The sequence below is a fragment of the Schistocerca piceifrons genome, chromosome 4, assembly GCF_021461385.2.
Source record: "Schistocerca piceifrons isolate TAMUIC-IGC-003096 chromosome 4, iqSchPice1.1, whole genome shotgun sequence".
NCBI classification, from domain to species: domain Eukaryota; kingdom Metazoa; phylum Arthropoda; class Insecta; order Orthoptera; family Acrididae; genus Schistocerca; species Schistocerca piceifrons.
The window spans coordinates 133,952,005-133,970,234 of record NC_060141.1 but is presented as its reverse complement, the minus strand read 5'-3'; the positions used below and the strand labels follow the sequence as shown (position 1 = coordinate 133,970,234).

At 41.7% G+C, this 18,230-nt stretch overlaps 1 protein-coding gene and 1 non-coding gene across 4 annotated transcripts in view; one reads left to right on the top strand and one right to left on the bottom strand.

Annotated features, from left to right (window-relative positions):
• The window catches only part of LOC124796357 (cell growth regulator with RING finger domain protein 1-like), a 416,632-nt gene that overhangs the window by 202,679 nt on the left and 195,723 nt on the right, over nt 1-18,230 (bottom strand). The gene's annotated exons all lie outside the window — the stretch shown is intronic.
• Nucleotides 2,302-2,376, top strand: Trnat-ugu. The gene has a single exon. It is a non-coding gene; the product is annotated as a tRNA-Thr (tRNA).

Here is an 18,230-nt window from a genome sequence, read left to right as displayed (position 1 = left end):
TTCTTACTTGATCAGTGTCCCTATTCAGAAGTAGAATCTTTGCAACATATGAAATAGAAAACTGGAAACAAGGAAGTCCAAAATAACTTACTGCAAGTAACGCAAGCGGTCTTTAAGGCAATGGAACAAAACTCACTGCTCAGAAAGAGAGCACTTATATTTACATAATATCAAATAGTATAGCATATACTTTTATCAATCTGATAAGTATCAGAACCTATTAGACAAAAGCTTAAGTTAGTAAAAAAATATTTGGTTCCAGTGGGGCGCGAACCAGCAATACATCAGTTGGCGCCCTGTAATTCTCTGATGCTACTCACTGCATTATACCAACCACGAGTGATGTACGATCATACCCCAGGATCTGAACTAAGGGGGGCAGGTCATACTAGTCTCAGTAAACAAGGACTCGAGAAAACATGCAGCATTTCTTATTAAATAAAACAGTAAACTAGTGAAAAACTGCGAATACCCCTCGCTGGGTACGCCCATGATTACAGTGGCCTGAAAGCTTTACTTGTAATTCACGTACATTTCATTATAACAAATTGTACCACGAACAAAGAGTGTTTGATCGATCCTCAAGGTGCCGTTCCCTTCAAACGACATACTCTAATAATATTTAAGTTACAGTAATTCCTCAACCTCTTATCAGGGATCCGACAGTTTGTTGGTGGTTTGTGTGCAATACACGTCTACCCACAGGACATGTAATTCGCGTAAATAACGGGCCGCTGATTTGCGTGCGCGATGATGGCGCTCAATAGCGACCGAGTGGGTCTCATACGATTTACATCAGGCTAATTCGGTCGGCGAGATATGAACGTGAGTTCGCTATAACGCTCCTCAAACCACTGTAGCACGGACAGTTATAGTGCAGAAAGTTGACATCGCCGTCGGGAAAAACATCAAATATGGATGGATGCAGGTGGTTCGCAGCTATGTGTCTTAGCTTACCACCACAGCTCCCATGCAAGCTCAGGAGAATGTCTTCCATAGCACAACATTGCTCCCATCAGCCTGCGCCCGTGGAGCGCTGCACGTTTCGAGCCGCTGTTCACGTCCATGACGGCGTTTGTGGAGACGACCATCGACCTAGTTAGCAAAAATGTGATTCACCCGAAGAGCCGACACGTTTACATTCATCGACGGTAGAATCCCGATGGTGCTGTGCCCACTGAAATCTTAACTGACGAGGTCGTTGAGTCAACATGTGAATACGTTGAGGTAGTCTGCTGCGGAGCTCCACGTTCAACAATGTACGATGAAAGCTATGCTCCGAAACACTTGTGCGTGCACCAGCATTGTACTCTTTAGGCAGGGAAGCCACAGATCACCTTCTACCCTACTTTACAGAGCAGAAAAGCGTCTGAACTCTACGTTTTGTGAAGAGTCGTGGACGTCCAACCATGTAGTGCCTATTGGTAATTTCACTGTCTCTCTTTCCTTAGTTGTTCCTGCCTCATGATGACTGGGTGTTGTGTGCTGTCCTTAGGTTAGTTAGGTTTAAGTAGTTCTAAGTTCTAGGGGACTGATGACCATAGCTGTTAAGTCCCATAGTGCTCAGAGCCATTTGAACCATTTGCACCTTAGTTGTTCACAACAGTAGCAAGTTAGCATTCGACCGGCGCCGCCGTTTTCGAGATACTTGTTCACAGGCTTTGCGTAATAATAATCTGCCCTTCGTCTAAGTCGCTTATCTCAATGAATTTCCTGATTTGCAATCCATATCTTTGCTTGGGCGAATCCCGCCCGTGTCCGCTCCGCTTACATACTTTTGTATGAAGATGGTGTCTTCTTTCGGACATGTCCGAAAGAACAGATACCATCTGTGACCATGCAGCTCTCTTAGAGTGAAATGATAATAAATCAAGACCCTATGCCGTCGACAGGAGTTGATATACATCAACGGGGACAGTTAAAAATGTGTGCCCCGACCGGGACTCGAACCCAGGATCTTCTGTTACATGGCAGACACTCTTTCTATCTGAGCCTTCGAGGGCACAGAAGACAGTGCGACTGCAAAGATTTATGCACGCTCCCCGTGAGACCCACATTCGGACATGTCCGAAAGAACAGATACCATCTTCATTTAGTTAAGGCTAACCGGCCATTGACTTCCTCCTGTGCTGGACGCACACGCTTTGCCCGAACTCTTACGGGACTCGGTAAGATTGTCTGCCGCGACTAATGGTGATGGGCAGGGGCACTACGAATGTAGTGTGTGGGCATTAAGTTGGGAATGAGGGACTCACAGGGAGCGTGCAAGGGATAAATCCCTGCAGTCACACTGTCCTCCGTGCCCTCGGTGGCTGAGAGGGATAGAGCGTCTGCCTTGTAAGCAGGACATCCCGGGTTCGAGTCCCGGTCGGGGCACATTTTCAACTGTCCCCGTTGATTTATATCAACGCCTGTCGACAGCTTAGGGTCTTGATCATTTCATACATACCCCGCTACCGCGTCACGTGTTCGCAACGTCACCAGGCGGCATCCAACGTCGCGGTGGGAGTGGTCATATGTCAGCGTATGTTAAAGGGCTGCAACTGAAAGCCAATATGGCGCCTCGCGACTCTATACTGAAGAGAGATGGCGTGCGTGTGACGTACGTGGCGTTCTTCCATCTCACTGGTCTACGTTCAAACGCACGTTCAGGATATCTGACACGCTATATATTGCTTTGCACATTCGGAAAGACTCCCACGTAGTACTTCACGCTATAACGGCACTAACTCGGCACGCTCAACGCTCGAATGTAAGGTCCCTGTGAGGCGTAGCGCCTTCGTATCGCTCCTGTCACTTGTTAGTACGATATCTTTATTGGCATGAGTCATTGACAGATGTCACCAGCTGACATGGACCTGAGTTACAGAACTGCACGTAGTTGTACTAGTAGGCGACAGAGGTCAGCAGTTGGCGGACAGTGCTAGCAGTCGTAGTCAAAACAACGTTCTAAAGTTATGTTTGATTAATATTTAATGTATTTGCATAATTATAATTGTTTTATATGTGTAGTAATTAGCAGTGTGAGTGTTGTATGAGTGAAGAACAACAGAAGTAAATGAAAATTGTTTTGTTTATTCACGAAGTACCAGTTAAACTATACAGGGGATTTACTATAATTAAATGTGCAGTCAGTTTATGGTTCTAATAAATCATGAGTAGAACACAAATTAATCTGTAATTTCACGAGGAGTAATTTTGTATTTGATACTTTTCTAAATTTATTTATTTAGCAATTGCCATAGAAAGAAATGTTTTACTATGATTGGTCACTGAAGTAAAGCTCGTGTTAGCGCGGGATAATACTGCAACCTGATTTGCTGTTTGTGATATCAGCCAATCAGAAAAATGCAGTTTCGCGCCAATCTATGCTGGGAACAAAGCCTTTGGTGTGATCTAAGGGGGTCGGGGCTGAGGGTTCGAACTAGTTACATCTCATTGAAAGCAGCTCCGACGAAAGTACTGTAAAATCGCGGAAAAATGCTAATCACGAGTTCGCGAAGTAGTACAAAGTGTATTTAAGTGAACGGTATAGTGGAAGTCGTGTGGAATTTCGGACGGAATATCAAAATTATTGCTTTTGACTGTTAGTTAAAAACCGCGTGGCGTGTTGTGCGATCTAAGACTTTAACAGGTATTACGTGTAGAGCAGAGTGCACAACATTTGAGCGAGCATTTTCATAACCAAACGATCCGGTAAACTCTATGAACTTCGGTAACGGGTGTAAATAGCATAAACTGGCTACGTGGGTGATTGTGGTGTGCGTGTGAACTTTACATTGTGTTGCCACTTAGTATGGACTTGGCAGTACTAACTGTGATCTTTATCGTAAAAATACACCCGAAAATTTACATTGCCAAGTTAAAACTTTTATTTCAGTAGCTAGGCACATCCCGTTTACCGGACAATTCTATGTATGCTGCGACCTGCAATAGACAGTAGTGGTCTAGCATTTTCTATTACAGCTTTTAGCTAGACAAATGTACTGGCTGGACACTGGAAGGGCGCTAAAAAGTAACGTGCCGCGCCGCACGTGTACCGAGACTTCAGTGTGCTAAGTGGACAGATGCTGGTAGCTCAGACTGGTGTCGGCGCCAGCTGACATGCCTGGAAGCTGCTGCTGCCGCTACTACATCTTCTCGTGGAAAGGTGGTAGCTTCAGAGTCCTCTTGCGTTACAGTTTGACAGCAGCGTTGCCGAAGTACAGGTCGGCGCAGGCTAAACGATCTAATCAGTGGCCACAAAGCGTACACTTAGCCAAGCGGACAGAGTAGTGTGCAGTGAGCACGTGGTTAGGCCCGCTTTGCGCAGGTGAGAATGAGGACGCGGGCGGTCGCCTCTCGGCGGGCAGCGGCGTCCTTGGTTGGCGGCCTTGGCGACGCCGGCGTCGGGTGCCTCAGCTGAGACAGCGGCGCCGCTGATAACGGGCGGCCCTACCACACGCGCCCCAAACGGCACCATGTGCAAACAGACCGCCGCCGGCATTTGCGTGCGGCACGGAGCTGCCTGCGGTCGGCCAGATAACGACAGCGGGAAGCGGAAAAAAAAAACATGTCCTTTCCGGGGTACGCGCTCGTGTCTGACACTCAAGGTCTTCCCTTATCGACCCGGAACAGTGAGGATAACGAAGCGCGGAAGGACAAAGGGGACAGGGGCTCCGGTGAGGTGCTACCCAAGGTCAGAATTCTTGGTGCTGTTCGCTTTGAATTCTGATGCTAAACATAGAGGTCAACGTGTATATTAGGAACAGATATGATGTTTAAAATGAGCTGAATGCACTAGAAGCTATTAATATAATCGTCAATGTCAATGAAATTCACCAACAGCCCTGTAACTTACGATGTTATTTTATTTTTAAGGCTTCCAGTTTCAGTATTTCATTATGGCATCTTCAGACCCCTGCATAATAAAAGAGTATACGTGTATATCAGGGGGCACAAAGCAAACTTACAGAAAGTGACTGATAACCGTAACAGCGCTTAAAGCTTAAAAACTGAAGTAGAGGCGTGATACCAAATCTCTGTGTACATCCAGCACAGTAGACTAAAACACATGTACATATCTGTTAGTCATAAAACTATTTAACACCACATATTTACAAGAGAATGTGCAAAAACATAAGAAAGATTAGAACCAAACAGTGTACACTCAGAAGTTCCCTTGAAACAAAGCTTTTATTTAAATATAAAATAATATAAAATTCTTATAGCTGAGGGAACCCCTAGTATATGAGAACCAATCGTCCTGTAAAGTAAAATATCACACAGTAATCTATGAAAGAAAGCAGGTGTTGACAGATGTGAAAATTACCGAACTATCAGCTTAATAAGTCACAGCTGCAAAATACTAACACGAATTCTTTACAGACGAATGGAAAAACTAGTAGAAGCCAACCTCGGGGAAGATCAGTTTGGATTCCGTAGAAACACTGGAACACGTGAGGCAATACTGACCTTACGACTTATCTTAGAAGAAAGATTAAGGAAAGGCAAAGCTACGTTTCTAGCATTTGTAGACTTAGAGAAAGCTTTTGACAATGTTGACTGGAATACTCTCTTTCAAATTCTAAAGGTGGCAGGGGTAAAATACAGGGAGCGAAAGGCTATTTACAATTTGTACAGAAACCAGATGGCAGTTATAAGAGTCGAGGGACATGAAAGGGAAGCAGTGGTTGGGAAGGGAGTAAGACAGGGTTGTAGCCTCTCCCCGATTTTGTTCAATCTGTATATTGAGCAAGCAGTAAAGGAAACAAAAGAAAAATTCGGAGTAGGTATTAAAATTCATGGAGAAGAAATAAAAACTTTGAGGTTCGCCGATGACATTGTAATTCTGTCAGAGACAGCAAAGGACTTGGAAGAGCAGTTGAATGGAATGGACAGTGTCTTGAAAGGAGGATATAAGATGAACATCAACAAAAGCAAAACAAGGATAATGGAATGTAGTCTAATTAAGTCGGGTGATGCTGAGGGAATTAGATTAGGAAATGAGGCACTTAAAGTAGTAAAGGAGTTTTGCTATTTAGGGAGTAAAATAACTGATGACGGTCGAAGTAGAGAGGATATAAAATGTAGACTGGCAATGGCAAGGAAATCGTTTCTGAAGAAGAGAAATTTGTTAACATCCAGTATTGATTTAAGTGTCAGGAAGTCATTTCTGAAAGTATTTGTATGGAGTGTAGCCATGTATGGAAGTGAAACATGGACGATAAATAGTTTGGACAAGAAGAGAATAGAAGCTTTCGAAATGTGGTGCTACAGAAGAATGCTGAAGATTAGATGGGTAGATCACATAACTAATGAGGAAGTATTGAATAGGATTGGGGAGAAGAGAAGTTTGTGGCACAACTTGACCAGAAGAAGGGATCGGTTGGTAGGACATGTTCTGAGGCATCAAGGGATCACCAATTTAGTATTGGAGGGCAGCGTGGAGGGTAAAAATCGTAGAGGGAGACCAAGAGATGAATACACTAAGCAGATTCAGAAGGATGTAGGTTGCAGTAGGTACTGGGAGATGAAAAAGCTTGCACAGGATAGAGTAGCATGGAGAGCTGCATCAAACCAGTCTCAGGACTGAAGACCACAACAACAACAACAATCTATGAAGTACAACAGCATGCATATTTATGGGCCTAGGGTCTATCACAACTGGTCCCCTGTCCACAAATGACCAACAGAGATTTATATAATCGTCGTCGTTATCATAGGCAAAATAAGATCTAATATTAATTAGTCCAATTACTAGCTTGGTGCCCGTTCCTTCACTCTCGTAGACTCCGTGGTCTGCACAAATTGTTTTTGTTTTTCTTTAATGGAATTTTTATGTTGTTGCAAACCTTAAATTTTCACGCTAATTAAGACCATAGACTTATGGTCTTTTCCGAATGTACTTCTGATCTAGAAGCGTTTCTCATTGTTGGAGTACAAGGTTTTTGTTAATCATGCCTTTTGCGTTCTTGTGCCGATATTTCCACAGAATCTTTCATCCCCTAACACGAATTCCTTTATATCCAACCGAGAAGTGAAATACCAGTTTTCATAGATTTAACTTTAAAAATTTTAATACAATTTTCCTTACAAATTTCCATCCCCTATGCCACTCGTATAGGGGTTGCATTTCCACAAGCAGTGAACAGGTACTTTTTTAATCCTGACAGAGAAGCGAAACACTAAATTTCATACGTTCAGCTTTGAAAATGCTTTTATAATGAAATAATTGCATAATTAATCCCCTGTGTCACTTGTTCAAGCGTCGAATTTTGAAATGCGCTGAAATACAGTTTTTTTTATTTGAAACTAGGAAGTCCAATATCAGTTTTCTTAGATGCAGCATTGAAAATACCTTAGTAATCTTTGATAACTATTTATTTAAGAAGAATTTCACCATCATAGGAGTTGAATTCTCCTAAGTGCTGAAATACATTTATGTATATCTGATCAAGGTACCAAATACGATTTTTGTATGTCTAGCTTCAAAACTGACTTAGTAGCCTCATAGTTTCAAAAAACTGTTCCTCCCTTATTTCACCCCCTTGGGGACGAAATTTCGAAAAATCTTTTCTTGAACGACGCCTACATTATAAGATCAATACCCTCCGCACATTTGAAGTGTCATCCATAGTGGTACGGGCTGGGGGATGATGAGTCAGTGGGTGAGGCAGTCAGTTGGGACGCTGCCTTTGTATGTACAGATACTGCTTTTGCCTTCACTTTTCGTTGCACTTGTTCTGCCGCACTGCATAAAAAGGCGCGAGACCAGACGATAGGCGATAGACAGGTTGCAATAATGCCTGACACGACGGTTATCCGTTCAACATTGGCATCCCCCCTGATCTGGTGCGCTGCTGGCCGACAGTCAGATGTGGCGTTGTGCCTGTATACAGCGCGGCGAGTGGCCGAGTCGGCTCGACGAAGGAGCGTGGGCCGCTGCTGCGGCGTGTTTAGCCGTTGTAATGCAGATCCGCTGCAGACGGTGACTGGGGTTTCTTGGATATGTGACGGACAGATTTCCTTCGTGTCTCTTGCATGTGATTCAAAGTCAATCAACTGGAGTCGTCGAAGTGTTCATCGGTGGGTTCTGTTTATGATAACTGAATACCCCTGTGCACTGCAAACTATCTTGGCTGTTTCAGTTACCTTTGATCTTACTGCCTGATATGTTGACGGCATTGAAGGGAGTGTTCGTGAAACATAATGAATAGACATGAAGCCGTGTTTAATGCATACAAAGTAGTGCGTAAGTTTGTGCCTGGCGTTCAGAAGCGGGTCGAAACATTTTCCAAAAATTCCTGAACTATTTTATTATTTTATTTGTAGTTTTAGAGGTTGTCTAATCAAATCTTAAGAGCCACTGTGACGTATGTTAAGTCTGCTTAAGGTTAATTTGTGTCGCGTAGAATTAAAGGTTTATTGGTAACTGGTTAGGTTAATATCCTTGTGTATCCGCTGAGTCAGAATGTTGTCTGCCGCTGACGTGTTTATGTTTCAGATAATAGGCGGTGGTCGACGAGAGCAAGCCCCGGTCGGGGTATCACGGTGGAAGAGTGAAAATTAAGGACCTGGATCGGTGCCTATGGTTACGTTGTTAACGTGCCCCAATTACATCTTGCCGGTGGAGCGTTGTGGTTTTCCGCAAGCTTACTTGTAGATCAAAGTTGAGTATATTTTTATTTCACCTTCTGGTCCGTGCACCTCCTGTCTGTTAGAACCTTTCGGTTTGCTCGCGTCCATCACCAATTTATCGTAAACTCGAGGCGGTCCCATGTTAAGACGATTTCATATGTTATTATTATATTGAATGTATTGTAATCCTGTTAATTTGACAAATTTTAAGACCAATTTTGGAAAGATCTGAGCTTACTGGACTTAAGTGGATTAGTGTTCTTAGCTGGGTCCTGAGTTACATGAAAACCAGTTTCGATGTTAGTTGAAGCATGTTTGAGGTTTGATTAATTCTGGTTTTATGAATATTGTTTTAATTAATGAAAGTTGGCTAAGCAAATTTTGAAAGATCTATATTTGTTACACTTAATGCGCCCCCTTAGTTGTGAAGTAGTTTTAGAGTTTTGATGTGAATTATACGAAAACCAGTTTCAATGTAAGTTATGAAGCTTGTGAGGTTTATTTATGGCAGTTATATTTTATTAATAATGGTTTTATGAATATTGTTTTATTTAATGAAATTTGGTTGAGACAATTTTGAAAGATAAGTGGTTATAAAGGGTGTTACAAAAAGGTACGGCCAACTTTCAGGTAACATTCCTCACACGCAAATAAAGAAAAGATGTTATGTTGACATATGTCCGGAAACGCTTAATTTCCATGTTAGAGCTCATTTTAGTTTCGTTAGTATGTACTGTACTTCCTCGATTCACCGCCATGATTTCATACGGGATACTCTACCTGTGCTGCTAGAACATGTGCCTTTACAAGTACGACACAACATGTGGTTCATGCGCAATGGAGCTCCTGCACATTTCACTCTAAGTGTTCGTACGCTTCTCAACAACAGATTCGGTGACCGATGGATTCGTAGAGGCGGACCAATTCCATGGCCTCCACGCTCTCCTGACCTCAAACCTCTTGACTTTCATTTATGGACGCATTTGAAAGCTCTTGTCTACGCAACCCCGGTACCAAATGTAGAGACTCTTCGTGCTCGTATTGTGGACGGCTGTGATACAATACGCCATTCTCCAGGGCTGCATCAGCGCATCAGGGATTCCATGCGACGGAGGGTGGATGCATGTATCCTCGCTAAAGGAGGACATTTTGAACATTTCCTGTAACAAAGTGTTTGAAGTCACGGTGGTACGTTCTGTTGCTGTGTGTTTCCATTCGATGATTAATGTGATTTGAAGAGAAGTAATAAAATGAGCTCTAACATGGAAAGTAAGCGTTTCCGGGCACATTTCCACATAACATATTTTCTTTCTTTGTGTGTGAGGAATGTTTCCTGAAAGTTTGGCCGTACCTTTTTGTAACACCCTGTATAAGGCAACCCCCTATCTATAATCGTTGCTACTGTTAATTTGAAAAGAGCAGTATCTTTGCAATAAAGAAGTGTGTGGCGACTACAAACTGGTTGTGTGTTTAATTTCGATGTGTTGAAAGAGTCACACATATCATCCCCGTAGCAATACTTAATTAACGAGACAGCGCGAATCACGTTTCTGGCTCAGGTGCAATCGTGAACTCTTCAGAAGAGGACGTTGTTATTGTTTATTATTGAAAGCTCGGGAAACCAAACGAAAAGTAAGTACTGGGTGCACCCATATAATACTATACATATCAAGCACAATTCAGCAGTGGTTTATCGTGGGTGCTCTTAACACTACACAAATTCCACGAATTCTACTGAATGAACCAGACAGTTTCCACTTTTCTGAAGCAATTAGTATCAGCTACTCTGACAAGGCAGGACACAAATTTTCTGCTTACTATTTCTCCTACAGAGAAGCTACTCATTACAAGAAAGGGAAGTTGGTGCAAGTGTGACAAGAAGGCCACCATGAAACATTTATTTTTAGTAACACCGGCTAGTAACGTATTTTATTTGATGTGGTACACACATAAATAACGGTGAAATGTTAATAAAGCTACAAAAGTGTTCCTACAACCGTTCAGTTTCGCAGGGTAGCGTATGATTCGGCTTCAGGTGCATTCAGAAGACACATTGCTAGTTTTGAATTGATAGAGTTACCATCGATGGTGTAGCAGTGGATGGTGAACACTGCAGATGTGCAGACGTCTTTCCAGCGTGAAAGTATGCATGCGTCACCATAGTAACAAGAGAAACACGAGGCAGCTCCGCATAGCAGGCAGTAATAATAGCCTATCTTGTGTGTCGCTGCAATATGTATCACCTATGCACTCTAGAGTGGAAAGAGGCATTGCTCTCATCTCGGCATTAAAGACTATTTCAGTACGTCAACTACACTTTGTACACAGCAGTATACGACCTATAATGCACCAAATGTAAAATGCCCAGCGACTATATTTTTTATTTCAAGTTTTTCAAAATACGAGGTCTGGTTTACTTAATTTCGAATTACCAGAATAACTATTCACAACAGAAAAACGAAGACCAGTTTATCATTAAACTGCTATATGAGAAGCAATCAATTTTTTTTACTAGATACTTTCTCATAAGAAAATGAGAAAGACTAAACAACGGAGAACACATGCGAATCTCAAAATCCTTTTTAATTTTTTATGTGAAAGACACAGATACTTAGTACAGCCACTGATCTAGCTTTGCTTCATTTACAAAAATGACATTTTTTCGACGCACATCAGGTGAACCACAATTTGGATGTCCCCTCCACTCTCCGTGTACTATGATACTTGCGTACGGCAACCATGTTGCACTGGGCGGTGCGACTGTGATACGTGTCTGTGCTGCGTCGCTCTCTGTCACAGTGCGATTCACGTTTCTGTGCGCTCTACCAATGCGGGTTGCTTCTGCGTCATTCCTCTGCTTCAGATCAAGGCTACATGACACTTCATTTTGTCACGCGCAAACAGCTATTCAACTATACAGAAGCCTTTTGCCAAATGACATGGGAAGCAGGCAGTATCACCTTGCATTGGTTAAAAACGAGGGGAGGGGGGGGGGGGGATGACGGTGAAGGTAGATAATTTCATTACGTCATATTAAGCGTGAGTCTAACTGCATAATACATTATTATAATATTAACACAGTAATGATTTTATATCAGTGCCTCATGGACATAGATTACGTTCAATAAATCATTCATTCTAAATAGTGTATAGAATCTTTTTCTGGAGTAATTCGTCATTGACGAAAAAACTTAATGTCTCACACAAGCGTAATAGGTAACATGTGGTGTCTATCCTCGAACCACTTTTAGACAACTCTTTCAACAGTTGGTCTCTCTCTCTCTCTCTCTCTCTCTCTCTCTCTCTCTCTCTCTCTCTCTCTCTCACACACTCACACACACTCACACACACACACACACACACACACACACACACACACACACACAGCAATACCCTGTTGTGAAAATTATTCTGAAACATCAAAAATTTTTGGGGCCAATCAATAGAGAAGGAACACCGGAAAGAAAAATAAATTGTGTGTACATTCATAGGATGAATGAGAACACAATAGTGTTCCCTACGTCATCCATTCAGGCAGAGGGAAGAAAGTGGATAAAGGAAGCTGAAATGACCTCACACCACTACGTACACCAGATGACGTGAAGAATCAGGAAGAATTCAAGAAAACCCATCAACAAACTGTAATTTGCAACCACTAGACAAAAGAAGAAGACAGGACAAAATGGCTCTGAGCACTATGGGACTTAACTTCTGAGGTCATCAGTCCCCGAGAACTTAGAACTACTTAACCTAACTGCCCGAGGCAGGATTCGATCCTGCGACCGTAGCGGTCGCACGGTTCCAGACTGTAGCGCCTAGAACCGCTCGGCCACTCCGGCCGGCAAGACAGGACATAAGTGGACAGAAAAACAGAAGTTATTACGAAGAAGCTTATGATTGGACTGTCTTTTTAACTAATAATGATCATAAATAATAGTAAATGTAAGTACCGTTTGTCCGTGTGTGCCGCTGGAACTCTAACACGGGCGCCATTGATGGACACAGCAGATTCGCCTCATCTGTCTGTGCGTGGCTTGAAGTTTTTCGGTTATGTGCCTTATCACACTTACAGAATTCTGTAAATGTTGTTAAAGCAGCTCGTCTTTCACAGAACCAAGAACATTGTGGTATTGGGTAGAGGGAGAAAGACTACTTCCGTGCTCTAAGAACTTAATATAATTTCGAAAAAGTGCATCGGAAGTACAGAATAAAAGTAAAGCATTTTAACATTTTATTTCATCTTTTTGATACGTAGCTGAATACAGGCCTGCAAAGTCTTGCGAACCTTACGTCAGCAACCTTCATCCTCAAAAATCGCTTAAAGAGTTCTAACTACAAGACAATGAGCTTCGTAAAATAATTGTGTTCTAGTGTGTGTTGTAGCGCACATCTTTCTTTCAATTTCGTATTCTAGTAGGTTTGTGTAGTAACATTAAATATTGTGTGCCGAGGACAGTTTATTAGATAGCCTAGATTAACGGCAAGGAGATTTGGAAATTGGGTTATGTGCAGTATTAATTAAACATAAATCTATAAACTTGGACTGTTGATAGTTAAAAATTATCTGGATAGACAGACTCAAAAGGCGTCAGAATTTTCCGAGCGTTAAGTAAAACAGTATTTGTTCCGGATGTAAATATTTACAACAGCAACGTTAACATCTGACGTCGTCTACTGATAACATTATCCTCTTCGGCCCAAGACTCACAGACCTGCGCGCACGCCTAAGTTTGCCGTCGCATGCATGTACGTACCTTTTGTAAAAAACTGTACATATCCTTTTTCAGGAAAGAGTTGATGTTGTTGGTAGTATTGTGTATCACAGTAATAAACCTGCACAGTTTGCTGTGCACGAAAGTGCGCGATTGTGTTTTTTATTTCTACAGCTACGTGATTACTCTGCTATTCACAATAAAGTTCCTGGAAGAGGGTTCAATGAACCACCTTCATGCTGTCTCTCTACCGTTCCACTCTCTAACGGCACGCTGGAAAAACCAACACTTAAATTTTTCCGTGCGAGCCCTGATTTCTCCTATTTTTTCGTGATGATCAGTTCTCCCTATGTAGGTGTGTGCCAACAAAATGTTTTCGCAATCGGAGGAGAAAACTGGCTATTGAAATTTCATGAGAAGATCCCGTCGCAACGAAAAACGCCTTTGATTTAATGATTGCCACTCCAATTCACGCATCATGTCTGTGACACTATCTCTCCTATTTCGCGATAATACAAAACGAGCTGCCCTTCTTTGTACTTTTTCGATGTCATCCGTCAGTCCCTCTGATGCAGATCCCACACCGCACAGCAGTACTCCAGAATATGGCGGACAAGCGTGGTGTAAGCAGTCTCTTTGGTAGACCTGTTGCACCTTCTAAGTGTTCTGCCAATAAATCGCAGTCTTTGGTTTGCCCTACCCACAATATTAACCATGTGATCGTTCCAATTTAGGTTATTTGTAACTGTAATCCCTAAGTATTTAGTTGAATTTACAGCCCTCAGATTTGTGTGACTTATAGCGTAATCGAAATTTAGCTGACTTCTTTTAGTACTCATGTGAATAACTTCGCACTTTTCTTTATTCAGGGCCAATTGTCACTTTTCGCACCATACAGATATCTTATCTAAATCATTTTGCAAGTCGTTTTGATCATCTGATGACTTTACAAGACGGTAAACGACAGCATCGTCTGCAAACAATCTAGACGGCTACTAAGATTGTCTCTTACGTCGCTAACATAGATCAGGAACAATAGAGGGCCTATAACACTTCCTCGGGGAACGCCGGATATTACTTCTGTTTTACTCGATGACTTTTCGTCTATTACTACGAACTGTGACCTTTCTGACAGAGTCCCATTGGCTACTGTCTAATATGATTACCACGGTGCATATACTAACTTTAATTTTAACTCTCCCAGTGGGAGAAATATCTACGGTTCTTCACAAAATGCGTACATTTCAGCACGGATGGTGCAGCGGTTAAGACACCAGAAAAAGTACAAATCCCTGCATGGCCATTCTGTTTACACGCAACTTGACTGGCCACAATCTTTAGTAACATTTCGTTCGAAATCATGCTCTGTTTATATTGCTTTTTGTCTGTATCTATAACTCTTCCTGACTCAAAAACTGGTACGCAGATCCTAGATGGATAATTCAGCATCAAAACAAATTGACCAAAGAACATTTTGCTGAGAGCGTGCAGGAAACACTAATCGAGAAAGAGGGATCCGCAGTTGGAACACTGCATCAGGACGAGCTATGCTTGGCTATAACGACTTTCCTCGAGTGGAGAGAAGTCCGTAAGCAGGCTTTCGAAAACACCTGTCGTTTTAAACAGCTCACTCCCGTCGCGGCTGAAATTACGAAATGTTTTGCTACGGTGAACAAGTAGGCGTCCTGTTTCACGACTTCAAGAATACACTTAATGAGTGTAAGCAAAGCAAGCTTTTACGTTGTAGATCGTTATATGAGGGAAGTAGTGGTAACAAAGACTAATCAGAGACCCATATTACAGTAAGTTCTAAAAATTTTTTGAAACAAGGTAGATCATCATTTAGTGACACGATTCTAAAAAAAGTTTGACAATTTTAGTTGGCAAAAAGTATTCAATTGCATGGTTAATACTAGTAAAATTTATATCTCCCGCGATATTGAAGAAACTTTTCAGTTAAATGGAACTGTTCATTTTAACGGCATTCGAAGGCTCGTCAGAAACAAGCCCGGAGATGTAACACAGACTACACTAATAGTTACATTGACACTTGGTACATACAGGTCAGAATGTGACGAATGAGTCTATATAGCGTAGTTTTGATATTCTTTTGCGCATACATACTTAACGTGGCTGGAAGCGCGCCGAGCAGGCAGAATTCGGCCTCATGTTTAACACGTTTCCAGGCTATTTTGCTGAAAGTGTTAAAGTGAAAGTACTCGGTTATTCACGACCTAATTAATGTCTCTCGAGAGACAAGTTTTTCCTAAAACATGTCACTACCGGCACAGTACACAAGGCAATTATGAGAATCTCTTCCGAGGCAGTAGGATATGATGGAGTGAGCATTGGCATGATTAAGAACGTCGTAGACACTATTACTCCAGTTATTACAGACATCTTCAACCTGTCTCTTGTCAATAGTACATATCCTACTGAGGGAAAGCAAAGTTTAATTCAACCTATACCCAAGACTGACAACCCTAAGTCGCCAGGTGACTACAGGCCGATCAGCATACTACCTGCAATATCTAAAGCCCTAGAATACATCGTCCATGAACAGCTGACGGATTACCTCAAAACTCATAACATCCACGGCAAATATCAGTCAGGCTTTCGAAAGCACCATAGTACAGCAACTGCATTAATCACAGTAACTGATGACAAACATGCTATGGACAGACGTGAAGCTACCATCCTAACACTGCTTGACTTTAGCAAGGCTTTTGATACAGTTGACTTTGATATATTACTAATTAAAATGAAGCAGCTGAATTTCTCAAACAGCGCAATACACTGGTTCGACAGCTACCTCAAAAACAGAAGTCAACAAGTCATTTGTGTGTCGAAAAAGTCATCATGGAAAAACGTGCGCTCTGGGGTTCCCCAAGGCTCCGTCCTTGGTCCATTACTCTTCTCACTGTACATTAATGATATTTCTTCAGTGATTCACTCCTGCAACTACCATCTATATGCCAACGACATCCAACTGTACATAAGTGCAAGCCCCAAGAACATTGCTGACGCAGTGGCGAGTATGAACGCAGATCTTTGCTCTGTTTCTCGATGGGCACAGAACCTAGGTCTGAAACTAAACCCCAAGAAACCCCAGGTCATACTTATATCTCATCCAAAGTTAATTAGCCGGTACTTTCGCGAAACAGTCCCTCAAATACTCCTCAATGGTACCCAACTACCATACCAAAAAACTTGGAATAATCTTGGATGAACACCTAAACTGGGAAGAACAAACAGTCACAGCTTGCCGGAAATCGCTCTCCTCCCTACATGCAATTCAAAAATTTAGAAAAATATTTCCAACCCATGTTAAACAAAAATTAGTCCAAACACTAGTCTTGCCTAATCTTTACTACTGTGATATAGTTCAACACGGCACAAATAGTGAAAATTCGAGATGCCTCGAGCTAGTGATGAATGCTTGCGTTAGATACGTATGCAATATACGGTTGTATGATCATATCAGTCCTTCATACTCCCAGCTAGGTTGGATACGCCCACATAAGGCACGCGATCTCCACACGATGTGCTTACTTCATCGATTTCTTAGCCACTGGTGCCCCCAATACTTATCTTCTCACATTAAACACCTATAATCATTCCACAACCGCAATACCAGATCGGATACGTCTAGCATCTTGGCTGTACCTTTACATAACACAAAATCTTTCTCCGTGTCATTCTCCATCTCAGCCATACGACTATGGAACGCGCTCCCCTGTGATCTGCGTCTTATCCAGAACAACTCAACATTCAAGAGGGAATTCAAGACTTACATATTAGGGACGGTATAGCCACCATTGTTGTGCCCCTCTCATCTCTTTCTTTCTCCTCTCCATCATAGCTTCGAATTTTACCATTCTATTTCTCTTCCTCTAACCTATCTACCTCTTCTATATCTCTTTCACCCCATTCTATCGTCTTATGTCTCTGTTCGATGAGAATAACTTACAAGTTGCAAGAATATAACGAGAAAAATTCCCAGCTAGCAATAGGACTGACATTCATAAAAGAAAAATATGTTTACTTTCATATACATAGTCATTACTATTACTATTATTATTCTTGATTGTTATAATTATTTTTTGATTGTTATAATTATCATTGTACTACTTTTATAATCTCTATTTTTTTCTTTAACATTAATACTGTATAACATGTTATATGTCCTTAGTGTTCTGTAGAAACAAATTTGTTCAATTTGAGTATGCCTGGTTAGGTGTAAGAGAGGGCCTGAAGGTCCTAATCTTGCCAGGTAAAATAAATGCATAAATAAATAAATAATGCCTTTTATGCAGTACATTGATGAAGTTACGATAGTCAACATCACAACGCATCTAAATTTTCTAAGTACTACCCTACTGCAGACGTTCCATCAGTTGTCAGAAACTATGGTGTTATGTCTCGAACCTTAAGGTTCCCGTTCTTACATGAAATGAAACCGTTTGTACGTGCAGACGAGACCAGTGACCTTCGTAACAGATTACATTATAAAAGTTATTTGCGCATGCTACTGCATTAAAATTCATAATTAGTTTCCGTTCTGAAGCCATCATCAGATCTAAGAATTACAGTTGCGGCACATGGGTGCGTAGTCAGTACTTAATATACTGAGTACGCGCCTCGTTGTCACTGCTGATGGTGGCTGCAAAGCCCTAAGCAGTTTACAGTTTTAATAAAATAGCATCTTACATGCAAAATAAGTATTTACATGAAAAGAAGCGTTGGCACCATCTGATTAGAGTATCTGTTAAACATGGATGACGAGAGAGATACCAAATGAATAGAAATCTTCACCAGTGGGTCGAACAATTAAATCTTATGTCATTGGAACTAGATATATGTTTATGTTTATTGAAAGACTAGTCTTTTCCCTGTGGC